The sequence below is a fragment of the Psittacula echo genome (genome assembly GCF_963264785.1).
Source record: "Psittacula echo genome assembly, chromosome: Z".
Taxonomy (NCBI): domain Eukaryota; kingdom Metazoa; phylum Chordata; class Aves; order Psittaciformes; family Psittacidae; genus Psittacula; species Psittacula echo.
In genome coordinates this window covers 62187302-62211948 of record NC_137742.1, presented here as the reverse complement: position 1 = coordinate 62211948, position 24647 = coordinate 62187302, and positions in this window count along the sequence as shown.

Below are 24647 nucleotides of genomic sequence, written 5' to 3'. Positions count from 1 at the left end.
AGAGATTAATTATTGTGGAGTGATGATATTTAGCATCTTCAGGTTTCCAGCTCTCATACAGTGAGCATTTTCTGTGGGCAGAAGGCATCTGTGCAAAGAACGCTGCAATGGCTGTTGGACACGGGGTCAGTTCTGTGCTAAGAACCCACATCTCTCCTCCAAATGGGCAGGAACTTGATGGGCTTAGTTTGGGGTTTGCAGCTGATGGTTTCTTGACAGCTGTGAAAATGGCTCTAGTTCCACTAGATCAAATGCCACTTTTGAAAAGGAATCTCTGGGTTTTATATTCAAGTAGGTGACTATTTTCACTTCTATTCACAGTAGATTATTCAGGATATCCCACAGGTAGCAGTGACAGTTTGATTTTCCCTGGAGTCACTATGAGAAATTAATGTTGCAACAGCTGTCATAAGAAACTAATCTGCAGAAGAGCTAGACAGCCTCTCAGATATTTTGGACTACATGCTAATCAGTGATGAAACTAGAAATTTGACTAAACGAATTAAAATAAAAGCATGTGAAGTAACTAAAGTACCTGAATAAACTGGCTGTGAGATGCTGAGAAATCTTTCTGAGGAGATGAAGGTTTCTAAAGTACTAAAATACTAATGGCTAAAATACTTGATCCCCAACAGTCATGAATACATGGACAAATATTTTTTCTTTAAATGCTTTAAGCTAACTCAGCTCATTTTCACTGAAAAAGATTTAGAGTCAGTCTCAGGAGTGGTTTAGCTGACAGATCTGTGTGGGATGTGGCAAGCCCAGGTAGGCAAACTTCAACCATGTGTCTTCTCAGCTTTGGCCTGAACAGATAGATTTGCCAGAGGGAGAAAAGCTACTGTGACTGTGATAGCTGTCTCAGAGCCTAATTGTCTGCTGATCCAGAAGGCAATTTCACTGAGCAGCAGGAATACTGCTCTAAAAGCCAAAGGGGAGAAAATATAAGTGTAAATTTTCTTATTTCTTATCAAGAAAGTGAGTCATTGGAGATGTATTTTCTCTACTCCCCATCAGATCCTTGCTTTCATAGCAGCTCTCTGGGTAGGAGCTGATGGTGATCAAGCCTGGGGTGAGCCTGTTGACAGAGTGCATTGCATTGCTGTGGAACCGACGCTGCCATGCTGTGACATGTTTGGGCAGCCCAGAGTAAAATGCCTGAGATGCCCAAAAAATGCACATTGCTGCTAGAGAGAATACAAGAAGCATTGCATTATACGCAGTACCTGCACACAGGGGACTGGACCAAAGTAATGGCAAGTGTGCATGTCCAAATCACTTACTCAACCTGCTGAGCTGACTGATAGTGCGGCGATGTGTCTCCAGTGCTGAGTTACATTATGTGATCAGTGCAGACCCAGGTAGGGCTGTGATAAGAGTCCTTGATTTTGTGCCCCTTGTCAGTGCCCCAGGAATACATAATTTCCCAGAGCTGCAGTTTGAGATAATTATGTACAGAAAACATCATACAGTGTCCTGGTGAAATCCTGGGATACTCCATGTTCTAGGTCACCTTTAAGAAAATTAGATTGTCATGTTAATGTTCAATGATTGTCCAGTTACACACCCCCGAGTGGAAAGGAGCTGTTTAAGGAAACTGAAATTCAGAATACTATGTTGAAAGTTTATGCTTCGAATTGTATTTCACTTCTGTGGATATAAGAGTGTAAGATGCATATTGCTATATTTAACATTCCTGATGGCTGAAACCTTCATTATGAGTGCTCTTAAAGCAACCATTAAAATGGTCTAAATGTCAGTTTTTACCATTTCTTTTCCTTAATCTATATAATTGCTGACTAAAGTATTATGAGCTATTTAGTTGTTTATTACCTTTTGCTAAGGTTGGCATTTGATTTATCAAAACCTAATTATGGTGGGATATTACTGAGAAACAAAAGCACATGATCTGTGAAGCGAATGCCAGAGAGACAGTTCAGCAAACGTGAGATGCTGCAGATGGAGCATTGAACTTGGTTGCTGTTTTCATATTGACTCAAAGAGTCGTGAAGCTTATCGAGTCATAGATGCATTAAGAGTCCTACATTTTAAACAGGCAGTGCAAGAGATAGAGAACAGTGTTCATGTTAAGGAAATACAAGTTAACAATGAAAAGCAAGAGAAATAACCATGTCCCGCTCTCCTGCTCCCCGTAAGAATGCAGTTGAGATTCTGGTAGCAGCGTTTAGGCAGAGATTTTGGGGGATGGACGAGCTTGCTTTAATTTCTGAAGTGCTTGGATGCTGCAGAAAGCTGTGAAAATTTTGGCTGTCACATTGACAGGCTATGTTTCTATATGCACTCTACCTGAAATCCCATGATAAACTGCATTAAAGTGATTCAAATACATTGGGAGGAAACTGCCAGCATTCGGCCTCTGTGACCAGTCCACACCAGCTATTTTGCTTTTGAGCACTGCAGAGTTATTTGGCAGATAATACTTTGCACAGTCCATAGGAATTCATGAATTTGTAGGTTAGGTTTGGGTTTCTTTTTTTTTTTTTTTTTTGGCTTTTTTTTTTCTTAATGAATTTTCTTTCTTTGAAGTTGAAACACTTTCAAAACTGAAATCTGGCCTATTAAAAAAAAAGAAAAAAAAAAAAGAAAAAAAGTGGTTTCAGGTATTACAACTAGCCTTAGTTTCTTCAATTGCTTGATTGGTAGGGCTTTTTTTCTCAGAAGTTTGCAATCAGGTTGTTCTTTCTCCTGAGAAATATTTTACCACTACCAGCAACAGATGAAAATTTCATACAAGCTGTAGAAGAATGTCACCCCAGTACCTGTTGTTTGAGCGATCTCTTGGAGTGACTGATTAAGCTCTTTCAAAGTCTTGTTGTAATTTTTGAGTGTATGCTGGGTCGCATAAACATGCAGTTTGGACTGCTAGATGGGAACCTGTGCAGCTGTGCTGTAGTGTGGTAATTCTACACATATAAGAGCAAATTTGACCCTGTCCTGCCAAGTGAACAAATCAGAGGGAACAAAATAGATTTGCTCACTCTGCTGTAAGTCTGAATACTGCCACAGGCAGGAGTGATTGTTTTAGTGTAATTTCTCCTTTTGAAAGCTGCTCTCCCGTAAGAATTTTCCTGATACTTGTCCACTTTAGTTTCTGTCCTTTAAAGGTACAGGTTCATTTTTCTATGCAAACAATGGGTAAGCCAGAAACAGTCTTATGTAGCACAAAGTTGTATTCCCAAAGTTAGGTCAGTTATGGCAGAAAAGTTTTTAAGGAAAGGTAAGGAAAAATATTCCTTTTTAATATCTAAGCTTATTCCAGAATATCTCAGTAAAGTGGGTTATAGATTCCGTCTCACTTCAATCTGTATTTAATCAGGATTGCATATAATTCCAACTAAAATAAAACACAATTGCTCTGTGAAAACCCGCTATTTCCATTTTACTCCTTCTGGCCAGGAAATCAAATAGCAATAATTTGCCTCCTTTTATTTCCAGTGGATGCCCTTCTCATTTGAAATAGCTTGCTGCTTTGAACAACAGTCTCTCATATTAATGAAAGAAACAGTCATATCTTATCTCATATGAACAATGGTGGAAACGTTGCAAAAAAGAGAATTAAAATGCGGCAGATTTTGGTTATGATTGAGCTGGTCTCTGTTGAGCGGTAGCATACAAATATTAAGTGCTCCTTGGTCTGAAATGGTCATCATTTAACATTGGCAATGCTGGAGAGAGGGAATGATTTGGCAGGTACGAGAGGCAAAGGAGATTGATCAAAAGCCTATGGCATCTGTGCATTGATCTGCTCTCTCCCCTGTGCTACCCACCATGTCTTCATAACCATCTGTATGGGCTGCTACAGGTGAAAAAGGAGGTTGAGTTTATAGCTGCCAGTGGGATGCCCCTAAACAATAACAAATGATGTTGCATTTACAGGTAGAAGCTGAAATGTAATATATTCTGATATCTTATCTGAGACCATGAAGCCAAGTGTCTTGTGATCAAATTAATAATCTCATTCTTTGTGAAGAAGAGTAATTCCAAACAGAAATGGAAGTATTCAGTTGCAGTCTAGCTTCTTCTCACTTTGAGTTAAATGTGAATAGAGGAACTTACTTAAGTTGAATAGTACTTGTCACTAATTTACGAGTGCTGAAGTCTTTTTGAGCTGATTAATGAATATTTCATTTCTGGTCAGTTGAAGGAACCCTGTTAATAAAGGATGTTATCATGGACTGTAAACATTTCATCAGAAGTGGGAGTATTCCAACCCTAACTATTCTATGATTCTATGATTCTATTTATTCACTTAAGAATTAGCTCCCTCCTCTGATACATTGAGAGCCATAATACTGCAGAGCAGACTTGGCCTACAAGGATGCTGGGGATGGGCTCTTCATCAGGGACTGTAGTGACAGGACAAGGGGTAATGGGTTAAAACTTAAACAGGGGAAGTTTAGATTGGATCTAAGGAAGAAATTCTTTACTGAGAGGGTGGTGAGGCACTGGAATGGGTTGCCCAAAGAAGTGGTAAATGCTCCATCCTTGGCTGTGTTCAAGGCCAGGTTGGATGAGGCCTTGGGTGGCATGGTTTAGTGTGAGGTGTCCCTGCCCATGGCAGGGGGTTTGGAACTAGATGATCTTAAGGTCCTTTCCAACCCTAACTATTCTATGATTCTATGATTCTATCTATGTACTCTGGTCAAGCAGTTTAGAAGCGGCCTAAAATTTTGTGATCCTGGGAAAGGATATACGAACTACAGACTCAGCTGTAAAGAGACAGTGTGATAGGAGAAAAAAAGGTGCCATGAGAGAAAATTCTTTTTTTTCTCCAGTTTATAATTTGGGTTGCATACATTTCCCTGCTGAAAGGGAAAACAATATTGTAAGAATGCCCTAACTCTTGAATGTGTCACTGAATCTTAGTTCTGCTTAATCTTAGTTCTGCTTAATTCCATAGAAACCAGAACTGTCACAGCAGCAGCAAACAGCAGAGAGTTTCAGGCAAATCCAGTGTATGCTATATAACATAGAGCTTTTTGCCAGTTTATTGATTTTTACACCAAAACATTTTACACTAAATTAGACCTTAAAACATATAGGTAGAAAAATAGAAATAACAACCCAATTTAAATCTTTAATGCTTAACCACTTACTTTAAAACTTAAATTTATAGAAACAGGAAACGAGCTGCTTTCAGGAGCTAGTCAGTGGTGTGACAGAGCTAATCCAGTGCAGACTTCGAGGCTCTCCAAGTGTTAGATGTTAATCCCAGAGGTGGTGGTTATCACGTGTATGCAGCAGTTCGATTGTTCACTGTTACAGATACACAGACTAACTTATGACAGAGCAAACATTGCTTTCGCTGCATGGCTGCTGTAGATTTTCAGCGCTATCAAGGCAAGATACTGCATAGCCTAGGATAAAACTCATGGTGGTCAGACTGGCTACTGCTGTTGGACATTATCTTCACAGGACATTAAGGAGGGACTGCATTTCCCTCAAAGGACACCTATGGGACTATGTGGAAGGGTGTTGAAAAGTTTGTAGGCATTTCACAGCCTTTTAAAAGTGGTTAGAATTGCTGGTAATGGTCCTGACTGAACAGTTTACTGGTTGCTGGCTAGTTGTGTGTTGTTAATAAAAAGATGCTTAAATCCTGATTTAACTGTGTTAAAGCAGTTTGAACTTGGTGAACTCAGCAGTTTTTTCCTGTCAGACTATCCGCATGTGTATATACATACATCTATGAATAATTTCTGGTTTTATTATTGTTTACACCAGCTAATCTTATAAGGTCCACAGTAATTTCCTGACTTTGCAAGCCTAGTACCTCTTACTTGAAAATTGTTGTTTCTAAAGAAGTCACATGTATTCTTCTGTTTCTTCAAACACCAACTCACATGTTTCTCCATGTCCTTGTAATAGCTGTGTGCCTGGAACTAAACATGTAAAATTGCTAATAATAATGTTTAGAGTAATGTTTAGTATTCAGCATCTTAATATCTCAATGCGTAAAACAATATTCTGTTAGCCTTTGTAGGTGCCTTCCCACTTTGTGAACTTACCTAGTTTGTCCTGTCCATTTTGAAAAGCAAGCAGAAATTCAAATGCCTGTTTGTTAGTCCCAAGTCTAGTTCCTTGTGCAATTTAAACTCTTTTCTTGGAGAATCCCAATTTAAGCACTTATTGCCTTTCCCTTTTGAGTTGGGTGCTTGCCACACAGGAGAAAAAAGAGACCAATAAATGCTTTGCAGTCAAATACAACCATAAGCAACACAGAATGCAATTCATTATTTCAAATTTATTGTGGCTCTTTTCAATTCACCTAACATTGGTAAGATGTCTCTTGGTAAATGTAAGCTGTCTGTTTCTTTTGCCTGGAAAAGGAGGCAATAGTCCCATTTGTTATTTTCTGGCTTGTTTGCTGCAGATAGTTCTTTAAGCAACAGCAAAGAGCAGAAACAATGGCTTTCCTTGACTTGTAGAGTAACACAGCATTGGTTTTTTGCTGCCTTTGGCAAAGCTGAAGTGATCAGTGGAACAAATTCAAATGCTCAGATGCTACGCTTGTGTGCAGTTGACCTGGATGTCACTGTGGAAAGTTTATGGTGCATTTGTCTGCAACATTGCTTCACTTGCCTGCTTTTTTTGTTTGTCGGAATGGCTAGATGAAGGGAATGTCTAGGTTTGAGTGTGTATGATGGAAATTACTGTGAGCTTCACAGTAAATGCATAGGGAATTTGTTTCAGATTCTCATGAAATCCAGCAAATCTGAACCAATATGCCTCATTAGTCAAAACAAAAATTTAGAAATCTTGGTACAAACCTTGTTTATCTTGCAGCCAGCATTAAAAAGGTTCCAGTGTATGTGTTTGTAGCATACTGTTTATAAGACATACTGTCCTTCAGTGGGCCCTTTCAGCCTTCATTCACAGTAGAACTGTTTATAGCATCACATATTTTCCTCCCAGGCTAACAGCTTTTGTCTAGATGAGCTTGAAATATTTTGATGTACTGTATAAGTCTTGCTGATGTTATGTACACAGGCTTGCACATAGATTAATATCCTGGTGGTTCTCCTAAATGCAATACAGACATTGGCTGACATGCAAAGTGAACAGTGGGAACCTCCAATCTTCAACTTGGCCCTCCAGACAATCACTTAGAGTAGTTCAGCTGTAATGTGGAACAGTTGTGATCACAGACCTTTTTATACATCCCATGATCTGAAATGAAGGATGCCTGTTGCAGAGCAGCAGGCAACAGCACCAGCTCTGGACTTTATTACTTCTGGTCTTTACTCATGCCAATGGAATCTAATGAGTCTTTTCATTGTCCTCTGCTTTTGCCTGGTCAAACTATAACCCTCAGTTAAAATATCTATTTGTCTGAACCATACTCTAGAGAATCACACAGAATCACAGAATGGCTGGGCTTGGAAGCAACCTCTGAAGACCATCTAGTACATCCCCACTGCTAAAGCAGGTTTGCCTAGGGCAGGTTGTACAGGTTTTGAATGTCTCCAGAGAAGGAGGCTCTACAAACTGGGCAACCTGCTTCAGTGCTCTGCCAGCCTCACAGTGAAGAAGTTCTTCCTCATATTCAGGTGGAACTTCCAGTGTTCCAGTTTGTGCCAATTTGCTGACAAACCCTTTTGAAGTATTTTCCACAAGGTCAAAGGAATGTGTAGCAGGTGATAGTCTCAGGATCTTTCTGGTCAAGGGATAACATATTTCCCAATAGAATACTCAGAACAAAGTTTCTAGTAGCAAAACTAAGCAAATTCTTTTTATAATCTACAAAACACTACTTAAAAGAACATAAATGATAAGGTTTTGCCCAAGTGTTTGCCCAGTTAAGTGCCTCACACTTAGATGTAATTATGTCCTTAGGGTCTTTCAGATGTCTAGCTGCAAAACTTAGTGTCTTTGATTTTTTTGGCCTGTTTCTCCACCCCAAAGCACACTACTACACTGCACCTGAAAGTACATTATTTGTACTTTTGGACTGTTGCTCACACACGAAATTTTACCCATTGTGGGCCTGTCAAAAAAATGTTCCTTGTTGATAATTACCACAGTGATCCTTTCACCTTTTGATTTAATCTTTGCTTGCTGGGTCCATGAGCTATAAATTTAATGTCAAAATCATATATCCGTTTACTCAATGCCATTTCTGTCCATGCATGACATTCATGAATAAATACATTCAAATACTCCAATGGACTTATCATTGCTTATCCCATTACCCACTGAGTTTTTTGAAGGAAAGAGTTTCTCTGTTAGGATGGGATTGTCTCAACTTGGTGAGTGTGAATTAGAAATAAACATGAGAAATTACATCATCTCCAAGGGACTTAAAGAGTAAGCGTTCCTACCTTGATTCGTGAAGGGAATCTGGCAATTAGCAAGTGGAGCACTTGCTAATTATATAAACATTAAATGCTGTGGTATATGACTTCATCAATATTCCCTAACCGTCAGTGGGGTTAGGGAGGGAAAGCAATTTAATGCTGATCAGAGTTAGTAGCACATCTGTGTTATGGGAGATATAAATACAGTTGACTGAATAATTAATTGCAGACAATATTCATGAAGGAACTAGGTCCATTTTCTCTGCTCCTAGCGAGTCACAGCTTTGCCCACATGAACAGTGTCTGTTGAGCCCCATTAACTTCACCAAGGAAAGGCATTAATTTCTGCAAATGCATTTTACTATTGCTATGTATTTGCCAACTAGCAGAAGTTATTTTATGGGCAATTCACAAAACGTTTACTTTGACTGTTTCCCATTTAGCACCCAATGAGTGTACTTGGTCAACTTAAATAGCTGAGAGTAGCACCTTCTGGAGGCAAATAAATTTGATTCTAAACTTAATTTTTGTAAAAGAAGATGGTTTTTACTGTAAAACTGAGGAGTTGCAAAAAAGTTAATCATAATCAATAGCTGTCCTATCAACAATGTTTGTTCCCCTCATGGAGTGTTTAAGCTCATAGATATCAGCACTGAGAGACTGGGGATGAAAGCCAAACAAAAGTGAGATTTGTCACGTTTTGTCAGTTTTACTTTTGTAGGCCTACCTGAAAGCATCCATTTTGCATGAGACTCAATTTTGGTCAGTTGGTATAGTGAGTGGAGCTGATCAAATTACTTTTACAGAATGATGCTTTTGTTAAAAGTGCATACTTTTCTTAGAAGGAGAGGTAATTCTGAATGTTTCTTCTTTCACATTAAGGAAATAAAACTGCTGATTATGACTGGACTGTTTCAATTTTGAAACCTGCAGGTGTTTCTGTATCTGCCTTATTTTTCAATTTTGCCTCTGCATGACTGATAATTAAAAAATCATTTTCTATGTCCTACCTTTTTTTTTTCCTGTCACTTGTTGACTTATGGACTACTTTTAATTTTACAATTATCTGGTGACAGTTCACCCTAAAACAGGGAGGTTCGTGTGCACTTATATAGACCATTGCACAAGGAATGTCTGCTGACTGAGAGCAGTAGTCTGTGTAACCCAGCACTGTGTCTCCAGGACTATGTCTTTTCTGTTGTCTGTTCTCTTAAGCAGTCTGTGTCCACAATTGTTGCATTAAGTATGCTGTGGAATCTCTATCACAAACCATTTACTTTGACATCTCTTATCTGGCTTTTAAAAAATTATTTATTTATGAGACTTGTTTATGAAACTTCTAAATCCCTTTTTGAACCTTCAGATACTGACTCCCTCTTCAAACACCTTGTGGCACTGTGTTCTAAAATTTTGCAATCCTCTGTAGAAAGTAACACTTATGTGCGTTTTATACCAATTTTATGCTACTTTAATATATAGTGGTTTTTTTTTTTTTTTTTTGTTGTTGTTGTTGTTTGTTGTTTGTTTTTTTTTTTTAGTAGTGAGGCAGGAGGGTACAACAGTTCCTTAGTTTGTTCTTGCTTTTTTATTTTGGAAAACTTATTCGTATTCCTGTCAGCCTTCTCCCTAAAGCAAATGATGTCAGCCTTTTCAAGTGCTCACTGCAAGGCAGCTGCTCTTTCCTCTTGACAGTATTCAACCACAGTACCCAAGATGAAAGTATAAGAAAGAATGACAGCAAAATTATACTCTCGGTCTTGTTTTCAGCACCTGCTTTCTTTAAGTCCAATATTTTCTTGAGTGTTTTTTTTTGACTGCCACTGCACATTGGGTATGGAAATGTGAAAAATTTCCAAAAAAGCCTTCAAAATGTATTCTGAGGTGTGGTGCCATGCACTGGGGATGAATTGCTCCTCTCACTCACATTTCCCTCGTTTGTTGGTTTACAAACAAAACATCTGCCTTTATTTGGTGAAAAATATTTGGTAGCTTAATAAGAGTAGATATCTACTATTTCTTGTGCTAGTTTGCCTTCATAAAATATCCAATCAAGTTGCTGAAAAGCTAGTTTAAAGTAAGAAAAGGAGTGTCAATTTTACCTTATGCCATCCTTCCAAATTTAATTTCTAGTGGTTCTTGAAAGGTCCAAGGAAAGGTGTTGGATGATATTTACACTGGTAATTATTAAACCAGTTGTACAGTCCAACTCATAAAGTTGTGAATCTCTGTTATCCAGAATCTGAGATCTTATATTAGGCTAAGTAACTCTCCATTTAATCTTGTTATATTTTCTTCCAAACAAGTCGTGCTGCTGGTCTCACATATATAAATTTAAGTACCATGTAATCTGTATAGAACTAGTGACTACAGAGAAGTTGAATATAAGTATCTCAGTCAATTGTAACTAAAATCATGAAATGAGAGTGATAAAAAATCATTGAATATCTATAATGTTAAAGTCAGTAATTACTGAAGTTAATTCAGTTGCTATAAGCACAGCTTTTGACTAGATTTTTGCCTTTCTACTTCTTAAAGTGGCATTTTATTTGAACTAGCTTGAGACAGACGAGCTGCTAATATACCCTGCACAAAATAATTCCAGATGCATGCCAGAATTGCAATGTTTAGCTCATAACTTTAAAGAATACTCAAACTGGAAGATTCATGAACAGCTAGTTAGTTGTCATTATATTTTAATGAGTAAAGATTTATGATGGCTTATTCCTTCAATGATTATAGTTACCTTTCTTTAGATTTGGAAAGATTTGATGGCAAATAAAGAACAGTGATCTGATTTTAGTTCTATCTTCCTTTTACTGAGCCTATATATTTTCCCCCTACAAACATCTCTTGTCAACGTGCATCATTGTTCCCTTTACTAAGTGAAAGGCAGCTGTACTACTGAGCTGGTACAGTCTCAGTTTAAACAGAGATACTTAAAAGCATGACTTCAAAGAGGGACCCCAGAGGGCATTTTTGTTTCAATGTAAGTGAGAATTCAATGTTTTGGGAGTGGAGCTGTTAATTTAGGTACTGTTTATTTGTTTTAAAACATTTCCTGGACAGAATAAAAAAACCAGCAAAGAGTTCTGGAAGAGCATATCATTCCTTTGTATTTGCAAATGGTTCATTGACCACTATCTAGAAATATTATTCATTGAGAAGAGATTGGCAGTTCATTAATTTGAAAGAGTAATAATTTAGCCGAACTGATTGTTTTCTGAAGTGCGCAGAGCACTGTTGATTAATTATGTTTCTATGGCAACATTTTGTATTAACAAGGACAAGAGCATGGGAATTGTTAAGAATGTTAAAAAGCCATTTCATAATTAGACATCTGCTTTTGCATATTCTGAGACAAAGACAAAAGTAAACAAAACTAATTTCTTAACTATAAATGCCTAGATTCTGATACTGTAGTCAGTAATGTGAACAGATGTTAGGAATTTTTGGCTTTCCTGATCAGACATCAGAAACACAGTTTCTGTTTGCTCAGAAAAAAAAACAAAAAAGATTATTTCCCTCTACTCTCTACTACAGCGTGTGACAATTCTGGAAATATGGTCATACCATGGTTAGAATGTTGCTGATTCTTAGATACTTTAGTAAGCACTTGATAAATTTTTTCCTCCTTCAGCAAACTGAGGACAAGTAGTAAAAATTATCAGGGTTTTTCTTTGGATGGTGATGGAGGGCAGCAAGAATTAATTGTAATGCAGCAAGGATTTCTGTAAAATGGGGTGTCTTACTGTGCAGAAAGTATGAGAAAGCTGAGTACAACAAAGAGTAAGGGATGGAAGAAGACATAAAGACCTGTAAGAGACCCAGGAGAGTGGACTTCTTGGGGGTGCTGCTGCTGACAACTCATGATCTGTCTGAATTATCTAGCTACACAACAGATATTATTACTGATTCCCAAAATCCTGAAAGAGGTAATAAATCTTCATACAGTAAAAAGATCAGTGGACACTGGCTTTGGTTCAGTGCTCTAGGAGCTATTCTGCTACAAAGAGCAGCATGACAACATAAATCTCATTTGTACTTAAATTCAAAATCCCTCACCTATACTACCACCGCAATCTTAAGGGATTTTGTTACAGTTCTCTAGCTGCACTAGTTGGCTTAGTTTTCAGTCTATCTTCTCAAGTGTCTTTACAGAGCTTGAACATCACCCAGCTTCCTACTCTTCCCTTAAACATTACCATCTTGCACTGAATAAATGAATTTTCTTATCATGTACATTAATATTTTTCCCTATTGAAAGAGGACCAAGCCTTAATAATGAAATATTAACTTAAAGTTAGAATCCAGTGAGCTTTCCAACATTGTGCCTGTTCTTCTTTTTCATCTAATAGTTTATTTTTTAGTGATGTCTCATAAAGTCTACAATCCTCAGTACTTAAGCAAAATTTATATGCCATTTCTTATCAAAGCTAAATGAGATCTTAATCTACAGAGATATTTTCATGAGCTTGAATTGTTTTTTGTCTTTTAATATTGTTATTGTCTTGACAAAATGCTATCTTTGAAGGAAAATGAAAACTCGATATATACTGATGTGTATGTCATAAGGAAGTATTGTTTTTTTCATTTAGGATGGCATAATAATGCCTGAACCAAAATCCAGCCAACCATATATACTCAGGTCATGTGTTTCAGAACTGTGAGAAACACAGAACTATGCAAAATACATTTCAGAAGACAGAGAGAATTTTTTAATTAATGTAGATGTTCATGAAAGCTTGGGTCATTGCAAATCTGCATTGTTAGGTCTTTAAATCCCTTGGCCCTGTAGAGACGGTCAATATTGCTGAGTGGAGTCTATGGTGTTTGAATAAGAAAAGGCCTTTGGAAAGCAATGAATTCTACACTTGCTATTCAACAAAACTGAACAAGGGCGTTAATGTATATAATGTATATAATGTATGCTATACATGGTCACTTTCATTGTTGTTTAAAGACTCTTCATCTTATCTTGTGGACACTTTTTTTTTTTATGGTTGATCTTTTCTGAGCAAAAGCAGGAAATTTCCAGAAATCTCACTCTTGACTTGTCTAATATAATCCTCAGACTAGCCTGAAATCTAACCATAACTACGAATTTTATGCAACTCCAATCCAGTACTCCCCAAAGTCACTGGGAATTTCTTCACTGACATCAAGGAACAGAGCTGTGGTGGCTGTAGTCTCTTTTGGATAACCCATATAGAGGTTTGGGGATAGGGCTTGTTTCTCCCCTTTGACTTCCTTTCTCATTCCTTGTACTTGAAAGCCTGCCCTTCATAAGCTGCATGACCCAATTCTTTCCTTTTCATCCCCAAATTCTTTTAATTTATACAAAGATCTCTCAAGTAATTAACTTATAAATGCCTGACTAAATAAAACCTTATACTTAGTTAATTCAGAGCTTGCTTTGATATTTTCTTTTCAACGTAAATCACTGAACTATGTCTAAGGAAGGCCCAACAACTTTAACAAATTTTATTTACAATCTGCTGTATCTATGAAACTTACTCCTAATTGATGTGCTTTGTAAGTGGATCTACTACTTTTCATTTCAGATAGACATATTGCAGATTATCTTTCCTTTTAGTATAGTTATTCTTCCAACAGGAATCCCTTGCTACTCCAATGCACCTTGTGTTGTAATGTAGAACTGGCAGGATCTCTGATTTTAAGCAAAACAGTGTCTACAGGAAGAAATGCAGATGGGAGATAATGTATTGTTTGCTCCATAATAATCAAACAGGTTGGAGTTTGCTTGAGCAACACATTTGCTTAGTTGGGCTAAGCATAAAAGTATATGAGTCTATTAGATAAGTAAGAAGCTGTTCCTTAATTGTGCAGAGGAAACACAAGTTTTGATGGCCTTAGGAAGAATTATTGTATTAATAACATTTTTCCATCAGGAGATTCCTTTTATCTGTTACCTTGTTAAGGGTAAATTTATCACTGCTGGTGGGAGGGGTGCAGAGTTTGGGAGAAAACAGAATAGAATGAGCAATGTAATAATTGAAATATTTCATATATAAGTATTTGTAGTTGGAATAGTAATTGTCCCTGATTTATTCTGCCTTTATTGTTTATTTGCCTTCTAAAATTGCTGCTGTTATCGTAAATATGTCCCACTCTTTGGGCAGCCTGTGCAATGTTTTTCTCAAGTAGGTTCACAATGAAGTTGTGCAACAGTTGTTTCTCAAATGTAGATCACCTAGAAATGGAAAACACAAGTTTTTATGGTATGAGTAATGTTTAAGTGTGTTGATAAAATAGACACAAAGCAAGGAAATTTTAGTATTGAAGTTTCAGTTTAAGGAGTGTAAACTGTCTGCAGGTTATTTTGCAAAAGACTGGTTATTTTTGTTTATCTTGATCATTACAAACGCAGATGCACATTGTTAAAGCAGTCCTGAAATAGGGATATTCTTTCCCTCTCCTACCTGCAGACTTTTACCAAAACTTGGAGTCTATAGAAGGAGCAGGGTAGCTGTGGAACTGTCCTTACACTTTCTGCACAGAATAGTCAATACTGAAAAAGGACTACTAGGTTAATTGAGCTTCTGTTTGTTTTGGCTTGGTTTTTGTTTTCCTCACATAGTCTGTTCTTGTTGTAGTTTGAGCTGATTAGTCAGCTACCTACACCAAATGGTGAAAGACTGATTTCTCATCCCTTTATTCCAGCAGGAGCTGTAACAGCATTACCATTTCCCACTTCATATATCTGTTTTCCAGACACACCAAAGCTGATTCTTTAGCATTTTGCCCCAGTTCAAGTTCCTTGTCATAATTTCTTTTCAAGATTCTCTCAATTTTTAATTAGAGGACCAAAATCTGAGACTTCACCTCATCCAGTGATTTGCCACTGCTGGGTATGGCAGAATGGTTATCTGCCATGCCTTTCAGATAATACTGCTGATAATAATTCATTGGCTGAGATCTAGTCTTTGTGAAGCAACATCACTAACTTAAAATCAGCTTGCATGCTAGTATAAACTGGAATGGTATCTTTTACAGCATTATTGTTTCCAATAGTATTTCCTTTCATATTTACATATCTGAGACCTTCTCTTTTTTTCATTTGGTACTTTCTGCTTGACATAGGGAGGTTTTTTGTGCATTTTCTGCATCAGCTCTGAAACTAATTGAACTTCTCAAAATTACACATTGTTTTAAAGTATTGCAACATTCAAATCATAAACAAAAAATTGAATTTGTCTAGGAAACACTCTTGGGATGTCACATGTATATCGTTTCACTGTGGTAGGAAACTACTGATAACCACGCTTAGAGGATTTAATTGTTATTAAACTATCTCCAGTTTCTCAGTTCTCCCTGGTGGAATCAAAACTTTGACCTTATTCATGGGCCTGACCAACATGAAGCCATTCCAAAATGACCATGATGTAACAACTGCTTATTTTCCATATATTTCCATCAGTTTGTTCTCAAATAACTCCATTGTTCTCAATAAATTTGAATATTTTTTATTAAGATAATTGATTTACTTGGTTTTTAACTTACTTGGATTTTGTTCAAAAATCCTTGCACGTGCTCCTCTCTGTGTTAAAATAAATTGCGTAATTGTGTTTCAAAACTCCAGTCACAAGGCATTTAATACTTCAGATTTTTCTATTTCATTATTTTCCCTCCTTCTTCTCAATCAGTGGGCTTATACTTACCTTTTATTCTTTCCTGATCCTGTAAATGCAGCATTTTTGTTCTTATTCATAATTTCTTTGACCAATTTTAATTCATGCTGTGCTCCATTATTCATACATGTCTGCACTGTTCTTTTGTGTTCCAATGCTAGCTTTTTTGTTACATTTTGATTTTCGGAGTTAGATGTCACTTAAAATTTGGTCATAATTGTGTCTTGCCCTTTGTCTTTTTCACTACTTTCAGAAAGACTTTCCTGTCATGCTTTCTTATAGTATCATATATAATCTGCCGTCTCTACTGAATATTTTTGTCTTTTACATTATCTAGTCAAGATACAGTGCCTATCCATAAGGCTACTTTATTTTTTAACTGAACTCTCCTGAGTTAGAAAAAATTGAGTTATTTTTCAGAGGATAAATTATGAAAATATTAAAGACATATACTAAAAGAGCTCATTAACTACTCTTCATGTAAAAGCACAGTTTTTGACTCTTATTTAGAACAAGCCAGCTGCATCTCTATTATTTTCAATAGCACTGAAGTAAGGCATGCTCTTCACTGCTCAGTAAAAGTCCGTGAAGTGGAGTTAAAGTGTCAACTAATTAGAAATATTCAGAAAAAAAGACTTGTGGATCAGAATGACAAGCTTGGTTTACTCAGATTTTGTTAAAGTGAAGCTTTTTGTTGTGTACAATTCAGTGAATAAATTGCAGGTAACCAGATACAGTCACTATATGAAATACATCTAAGTGATCAAACAGAGCAGATGATCCTAACTAATTATAAGAACACTATCCAGATAATTTTATGTATTAGATTTATCAGTGTAACATGATAAAGTCATTGGTTCAAATATCACGTAACTGTTGCTAATACCTTCTGTGTCCAGTGACACAAGCATATATGCTTCATTCATATTAATATTTGAAGCACAGTTTTAATTTAAAGTAAACAAATAATTCACACCTCTTACAGCAAGATCTAGTGTTTCTTTAGATATTGCAGCTGGGCTTGCTTCAAACTCAGATGAGTAGAAACTTACAGAGCTATCAAAACAAGTACCATGACCTACATATGCATGCTGCAGTCCTTTCCTTGTGTAAGCATGATCCTATACAAAACAGTGAACTTTGTATTCTTTACTGGATGTGACTTTAAGTACATTGCCTTTGTGCAGACTGGCTTCAAACTCGCCAAAGTTTTCAAGTGTCTTCCCATCAGTTCTTAAGCGTTTGTGTCAGGAATATAAATTAAGCTTCTCCTTTTGAAAACCTGTTCTTATAAGTATGCATTAAGCCATTCAGTCACTTTAGAAAGCTGTCAGAGAAAAACTGCCATGTTACTTTTGAAGTGTTTGTTTAGGAATGGGCAGAAGTTGCAGCAGTGTCTGTTTTTTTGGTGCCTGATGAATTCTTGTTCTCCAGATGATGAAATGATATAAGGTAAGGGCTGATTTGACTCTTTAATCTCTAAGTCTCTTATAAGGAACATTTTTAGTTTTGTCCAGATTTTTTCAGCTCTTACATTTTTCAGCTTTCTGTGTAAGCTCAATTTTTTTTTTGCATTTTTCAATGCAGTTTTGTGATTATTCTATGCCTTTTTATTTCCCTTTTTAACCTTAAGTTGGTTTTGATATGCTGTTTTCCAGAAAACCCCTTTCTTGACTTCTTGACTGTGGATAAGGATGTGGTTTTCTTCTTTCTGGTACAAGAGTGGCTTCTTTGCACTCACATTTTCTTGAACCTGGGATCAAATTATTTATAAAAGTATAATAGAAAGATGCTTTCCATGCAACTCACTTTACACTTACGCATGGAGCAGGTCGACATGTTGTGCATCTGCTGTACTATGTGAGTTGACCCTAGTCAGAAAAGGTGACAGTGGAGTGAACAACAGAGTCATTTAATTCACAGATGAATACGTGTGGCAAAGTGTGCTTTAAGATGCTATAACTAAAGAGTGGATGAGTTAGGAGGGAGAAATCTTCAATTCTTGAGTGTGCTGCTGAAGTTTACTCATTTTGTAGCTAAAGATAACTTGAAAAAAATCTCATTGGTCTTTGCACTGCTGGAGAATGCAACTTTTTTATAAAAATAAAGTAAAAAAAAAAAAATTCAGCTGGAAGGTTATTTTATGTTAGCTAAGATTCAATGTATTAGGTGGTGAGTGAGCAAACACTCTCATGTGGGTGTTTTGGTTGATAACTATAGTTTCCTGACTGGCAGACCCATATGAAAGGGTGAAAGGGGAAGCCTGAGACGGCACTGGCATGGGCGGGAGCTGTTCCTTATGGCTGGGGTAACAGTAGGGTGCACTGGGGCACTGTTGGTGGGAGTGAACAGCAGAGGAGAGATGTAATGATGTAGGAGAGCACAGAGTAACATGACACACTAGGAAGAGACTGTGTGCTGTCAAGGATCCCACACAGGCCCAAACCACCACAGGAAAGAGGAAGTACATGAAAAGAGAATGAGTCTGAGGCTGCAAGTGCCATATGGAGTAGGGGCACAGGTCCCCATCCAGAGAGGTCTTTCTGTAGGCATGGCTGTGGCAATGTCAGGTATCTTGTAAACTGTGTCTTAGCACCAGAAATTCAGAAAATGAATGACTTGTAGAGAAGCTATCAGAACTGTGAGGTTAAGCATATGTTCTGCCATTTCCTGGGGTTTATGATGACTGAATACAGTGTAAAGCCAGTGTCGAAATAAAAAACAGTTCATCCCTTCTATGTTTTCTTTTATTATCTGTCACTGTAGAGATAGATTTTTATTTTTTTTTTTTTTATCTCCTGCTAAAAAGCTATGACCTCTCAGTCCCCAAAGGTTCATAACTTATTAATGAGAATTTTTGGGTTATCCAGATGCTGTTGCAAAGAAATAATAATTGGACATATTGACCTTCTGGCAGCTTTATAACAAACTTGAAATGAAGGAAGCTTTATGTAATTTTTGATCTTTGAAAGACCTTAACATGAAGCCCTGAAGGCTTACCTTTAGGAAGTGTGATTTCCTATCAGAATACATGTAAATAGGACATCTTTTGAAAAGGAGGGTTCCTAATGATTTAACACAATCTTCACTTTGGCTCCTGTAAACTGTGGAGGTTCACGTATAAGGAAAAAAACAATGTTATAACATTCTTCACCAGTCAAACTTAAGCTTAAGGAAAAATTCTGCTGCACAAATGGAATGAGCTTGAGAACAACCATGTCAAAATCAAATCCCTTTTGCATCCTATAAGTATGAAATGTCTCCTTCTGAAATGTTTAGCAGTGCTGTCGAAGGATATTATTTGAAAAACGAGAAGTCAGGAGCTTAATCTCAGTATCATGGAACATTCCTTCCTACAAGCCAGGTTTGACTTGCATGCATCTCATTAAATCCTGTGTCTAAGTTAGGGTACTTCTTGTCTTTTGTACCTTTCTGGAAGTGCAAAGGTACAAAGCAGTAAATTATAACATTTTCAAAGAAGTCTGTAGTTCCTCAAATTCTGAATTATGCATATTGTGTATTTGAAATGTCCCATCCTTTAAGCATAGGTTATTTGTGGTTTTGTCTGAAATGTGTTTTCTTGCCAAACATATGTTTAGATACAATAGGAAGTTAGTGCAGAACTGTGGAAAGACAGTTCATAGTCGTTGTGTTTATTAGCACTTCTAATGTCAATTGTTTTACTTGAATAATATTACTTATGGTACATGTATACTTAGCTTCTGACTGAGCTATCCTCTGCTGTCCAGCAGAGAGTATGTGTTTGTCAGCGGTGAGCAATGGACACACAGAAGATACACACTTGCAAGGAAAAGGCAACAGTTTAAAAATCAGGTCTGAGAAATGCAGACACAAAAGGTTCCAGTGAAATAGAATTCACATGGTGGCTCATATAGCTACTTTGAACTTAGTGACACATTGGATTATCTGGTCTTCCAGTGGAGGGAGCTCCTAGAGATAATCTTAGAAAGGCTAGGCCCATAAGTAGCCTTTACATCAAAAGGGGTAAGTTTGTGTTTGGTTCTGAAGTTCTGTAAAGCTATGGATCAATTTGCTTGAGCTGTTCTGGTTCGACCTCTTGCAGGGGGAGTAGGAAGGCTCACAATTAAAATTTGGAACAGAGAATAAGGAAGCTGAGCAAATAAGAGAAAATTTTGTCATGGAGACCAAAGGATATATTAGGAAGGTACACATGACAACTCCATGGCATGCAGAAAGAAATGTGAGTGATGACATAATCTCAAACAGGATAACTTTAGCAATTACAGCTGAAATTTAGGTTTTATTACAACTTTTGGTTGCAGAGATTATGATGAATGAACAGCAGCTGGTTTAGGACACTAAAAATGTCTCAAGCCTCCTTGTAAAAGTTTGCAATACAAGTTTGATGGTATGAGTCCAAGGGGAGTGCTTGACTAGTCACAAGAACACTGAAGGCAGAAAACATACTACATGTCCTACAAACCTGCAAACTTTACCAAATCTTCAGCTTTTCCATGAGCTCTTCTCTTAACTGCAAAGGTGTGATGCCTCAGGTGTCACTTTGTGGTTTTCATTAACTACCTTGTTTCAAAACTCCAAAGATCTGTGATGTTATATGATTTTGGGGTCACTCGGCCCAGAAGGCTATAGAAAGCTAAGCAGTCAAGTACCTGGGTGATATAGGTTGCACAACTTAGCTGTTGTAAGCACAGATGAATCAGTTCAAGACTTCCTCAGTCAGAACATCACAAGAACCTTCTCATTTTGTTAATTTCCAAATCCTTTCTAAAAGCCATCGTACTTGTTAGCTCAGAAACAATCTGTTGTCATTAGATTGTACTCCATCAGTACCGAGGTGTGTAAACATTTGGCCTCAGGATGCTGGGAGATACTTCTGTCAAGCCCTTTAGTTTGCTTATTGTTAACTTGCAAAGAAGCATTCTCATGTTTATTATGCAGCATAAGTCGTGCCTAACTTCATGGCTTCTATTGCATGCAAAAGAATTTGAATATTATATATATTCATATATATATATAATTTAGGTACTTTGCATTCATATAACTGCAGAACAAAGCAAGTAAAAATGTGAAGGCTCAGAGGAGGCTGCAAACTGTTGAACTAAGTTACACAGAATGCAGACTAGTATGAACTTCATACAGGTAAGATGTATAGCACTTACAAGGATCAGAGCATTGACATTTTTTATCCTCAATACTTTATAATGAAAAAGGCATGTTCCTGAAAAGTATAATGGAAAAGACTCTGTAAGCTGTACAAAGTTGTACAAGCTTCCCTCTACACATTGCCCCCCCTTTTTTTAACAGGTTTTGAAGTGTTGTGAAGAGGTCAATTCAGAATTGAGCAAAGATTCTTTCAATTTTTTACCATCACAATAGAACTTTTGAAGGTGGCAAAATTTGCTTTTACTTACACTAATAAGCTTTTTTTTAGGTGAAAACTGATATTAGAATCTGCACATGTTTTGTAATGGACTACGTCACTCTTTCATACTTCCTCTTTTTCCTTTCTTTCTTATACACATCCCAAAAGGGTACCCTAAATTAAGTAAAACCAGTATTCAAGCATGTATCTAAAAATAAGCTTCTCCTTCCCTTCTTCAAGTTATTATGGTCATTTATACCTGGGCAAAGAGGTAAGTAGACACAGTGAAAGTGTTTTTTTTCCCCACTATATTTGTATGTGTCAAAAACCACGCAGATTCTGTAATTTTTGACATCACAGTATCACAGTATCACAGTATGTTAGAGATTGGAAGGGACCTCAAAAGATCATCTAGTCCAATCCCCCTGCCAGAGCAGGAACACCTAAATAAGGTTATATAGGAATGTGTCCAGGCGGGTTTTGAATGTCTCCAGAGAAGGAGACTCCACAACCTCCCTGGGCAGCCTGTTCCAGTGTTCTGTCACCCTCACTGAGAAGAAGTTTCTTCTCAAGTTTAAGTGGAACCTCTTGTGTTCCAGTTTATACCCATTACCCCTTGTCCTATCATTGTTTGCCATTGAGAAGAGCCTGGCTCCATCTTCATGACACTCCCCCTTTATATATTTATATACACTAATAAGGTCCCCCCGCAGTCTCCTCTTCTCCAAACTATAGAGACCCAGCTCCCTCAGCCTTTCCTCATAAGGGAGATGCTCCACTCCCTTAATCATCTTTGTCGCCCTGCGCTGGACTCTCTCCAACAGGTCCCTGTCCTTCTTGAACTGAGGGGCCCAGAACTGGACACAATATTCCAGATGTGGTCTCACCAGGGCAGAGTAGAGGGGAAGGAGGACCTCTCTCGACCTACTGACCACCCCCCTTCTAATACACATACGTCTTAGAACTGAAGATACAACCCAGAAACAAAATCAATCTGATTTTGTAATAGTAGAAAAATTTGCACTTACTTCAGTTTTTCAAATTTTGTTTGTGTGTGATAACAGGTCCTTCAGCTTAAGGGGAAATGCTTCCTGTACTAGAAAATGGGCAGCTGTCAGTGGCAAAAAAAAAGGCCTGCTTTGTAGGCCAGCTGCCTGCCAAAGAGGATTAATTCACTGTGCACACTGGTTCATGCTCGAGGGTTTGGGTGAATTAAGCTGTTTTTCTGAAATAAATGGTCTCTGTGAACCCCTATGCTTTTGCATTCCCACACTCCTCAGGTGGACCTTTTAATGGCCAACTGAGACTCAGAAACATCAGAAATTTAGACAAAGATTTCGTGTAGAGGATGATACCTGAATGAATGCTGCTGAGAAAGAAACTTCCAAAAAGTATCTTGTTGAACAGTGGGCTTTCTCTAGCATTTCTTAATTGACCATAGAAATGGATATATTTTTTCACTGATTTAGATGGGAAAAAAAGTGATGCATAGTGGCAGAAAAAAACAAAATAAAATACTGAATTGGTAATTAAAACATAATTCTGCCAAGAAAAAATGTTGATCAGAAAACATTTCCAACAGCTCCCATCTAATCTGAAAAAGAAAAATGAAGACATTTTCAGTATAAACAGTGGCAATACAAAAATATACGAGGGAAAATGTTTCACAATAAAAGTAACTCTTAAAAGAAAGGATTTGTAAGGTGTTCTTGATAAGGAGGTGGTAGAATTAACTTCCTTACTAAATCTTACCTTTGAAATCTAACAGTTTTTAGCCAACTGCTTACAAAATTGGGGGATAATATTTTGCTTCATAGCTCTGAAAGAGATTTTCTTCTGCAAACTCTTCTGCTTGATTTTTGAACATATTCAGTTTTGGCATCCATCCTATGTGATGGTAATGATCTAAAATATGGTTCTATGTGGTAGAAAGAGAAGTATTTCTTTCCTATTTGTGCAAAGCTTTTTTGTTTAATCTCCTCAGTTATCCCTATATTTTTTTCTTGTATTTTTTCAATTATTAATCATTCTCCTTCTAAAACACCTTTTGTTGCCTAGTCTTGTTCAAAGCTTCCAGGACAGTGGAAAACACATTGTCTATAGCATCATATGAATATTGACTATTTCAGAGACTTTAACATGTGATCATACTTTTCCATTATATTGGAATTATCTGTTGGGATTTTTTTTGTTGTTGTTGGTTTTTTTTCCCCTTTGGATGTGTTTAAGAAAAAATAATATTAATATAGTTATATAATAATAATGAATAATGAATAATTAATAGATATATATGTTATAAATAGACATATAATTTCTCTAAGGAATGGGAAATACAGTTGAACAAGTAATTTTTGCAAAAGTGGGCACACTGATGCATAATTATACTTCCTCCTTTTGGTAATGTCTTTTGTCTCAAGCCTTCTAAATGAGTTTAAAGACTATTACATGATTTTTATCTATAGAAAATATTCTGTTTTGTCAAAACCACAGTAAACTTAATTTGTTGCCTACAAAATGAGATGTATATATAAGAATAAAATGTGATTACACAGTACATCATTAGAAATTTATAATGAAATGTTGAAGTGATTATTGAGTGAACAGCCTATTCTCTATATGTTATCTAGCTGAAGTATTGCAAATACTTTCAATCATTTAACAGATTCATACTTAGCAGAGCTTGCCTGCAATTATCTATGAATCAAACACTGTATCCAATTTAATCCTTATGCAATATTTGAGTTTTAATATGGAAAGGAGAGGCGTCTTAAAAGTAATTTCTCTGAAGAGTAGAAAACCATTCTCAATAACACAACTTAACCAATGAGGCTATGATGGTAGGAAGGAGATATGAATATACAGGCAGCAGCTGCAACTCCCTTGAAACCCAGGACGCAGTACTTCTGGTCAGATTTGGCAATGGACTTGTACTTCTTGCATCCCTGTCTTTGGGTGACTTGGAACTATTGACCTTTCAGAGGCATTCAAGCAAAAGTAAATAGAATGCACAGGTTACAGAACATCTCAGCTTTGCTAGAAATATTGTTTTGGAGGGCTATCAAGGAAAAAAATTATTAAAATGAAAGTAAGTTATTACTACTCTCAAATTAGAAGTAAGAAATCCTTTCTTAATGCCACTGCATGCTTTCCTTCGACTTACCTTTAACTTTCCTAAAATTTGTGTTTAATGATCTTTGCTCCTTAGGAGGTAAATTATCCTATTCTAAATGATTTTTGTTAGACATGCCTGAGAATTCCCTCCTTCCAATGCAGCTAGTGATACTGTTCTAAAAATGAGTTTTAAAAGTCTGGCTT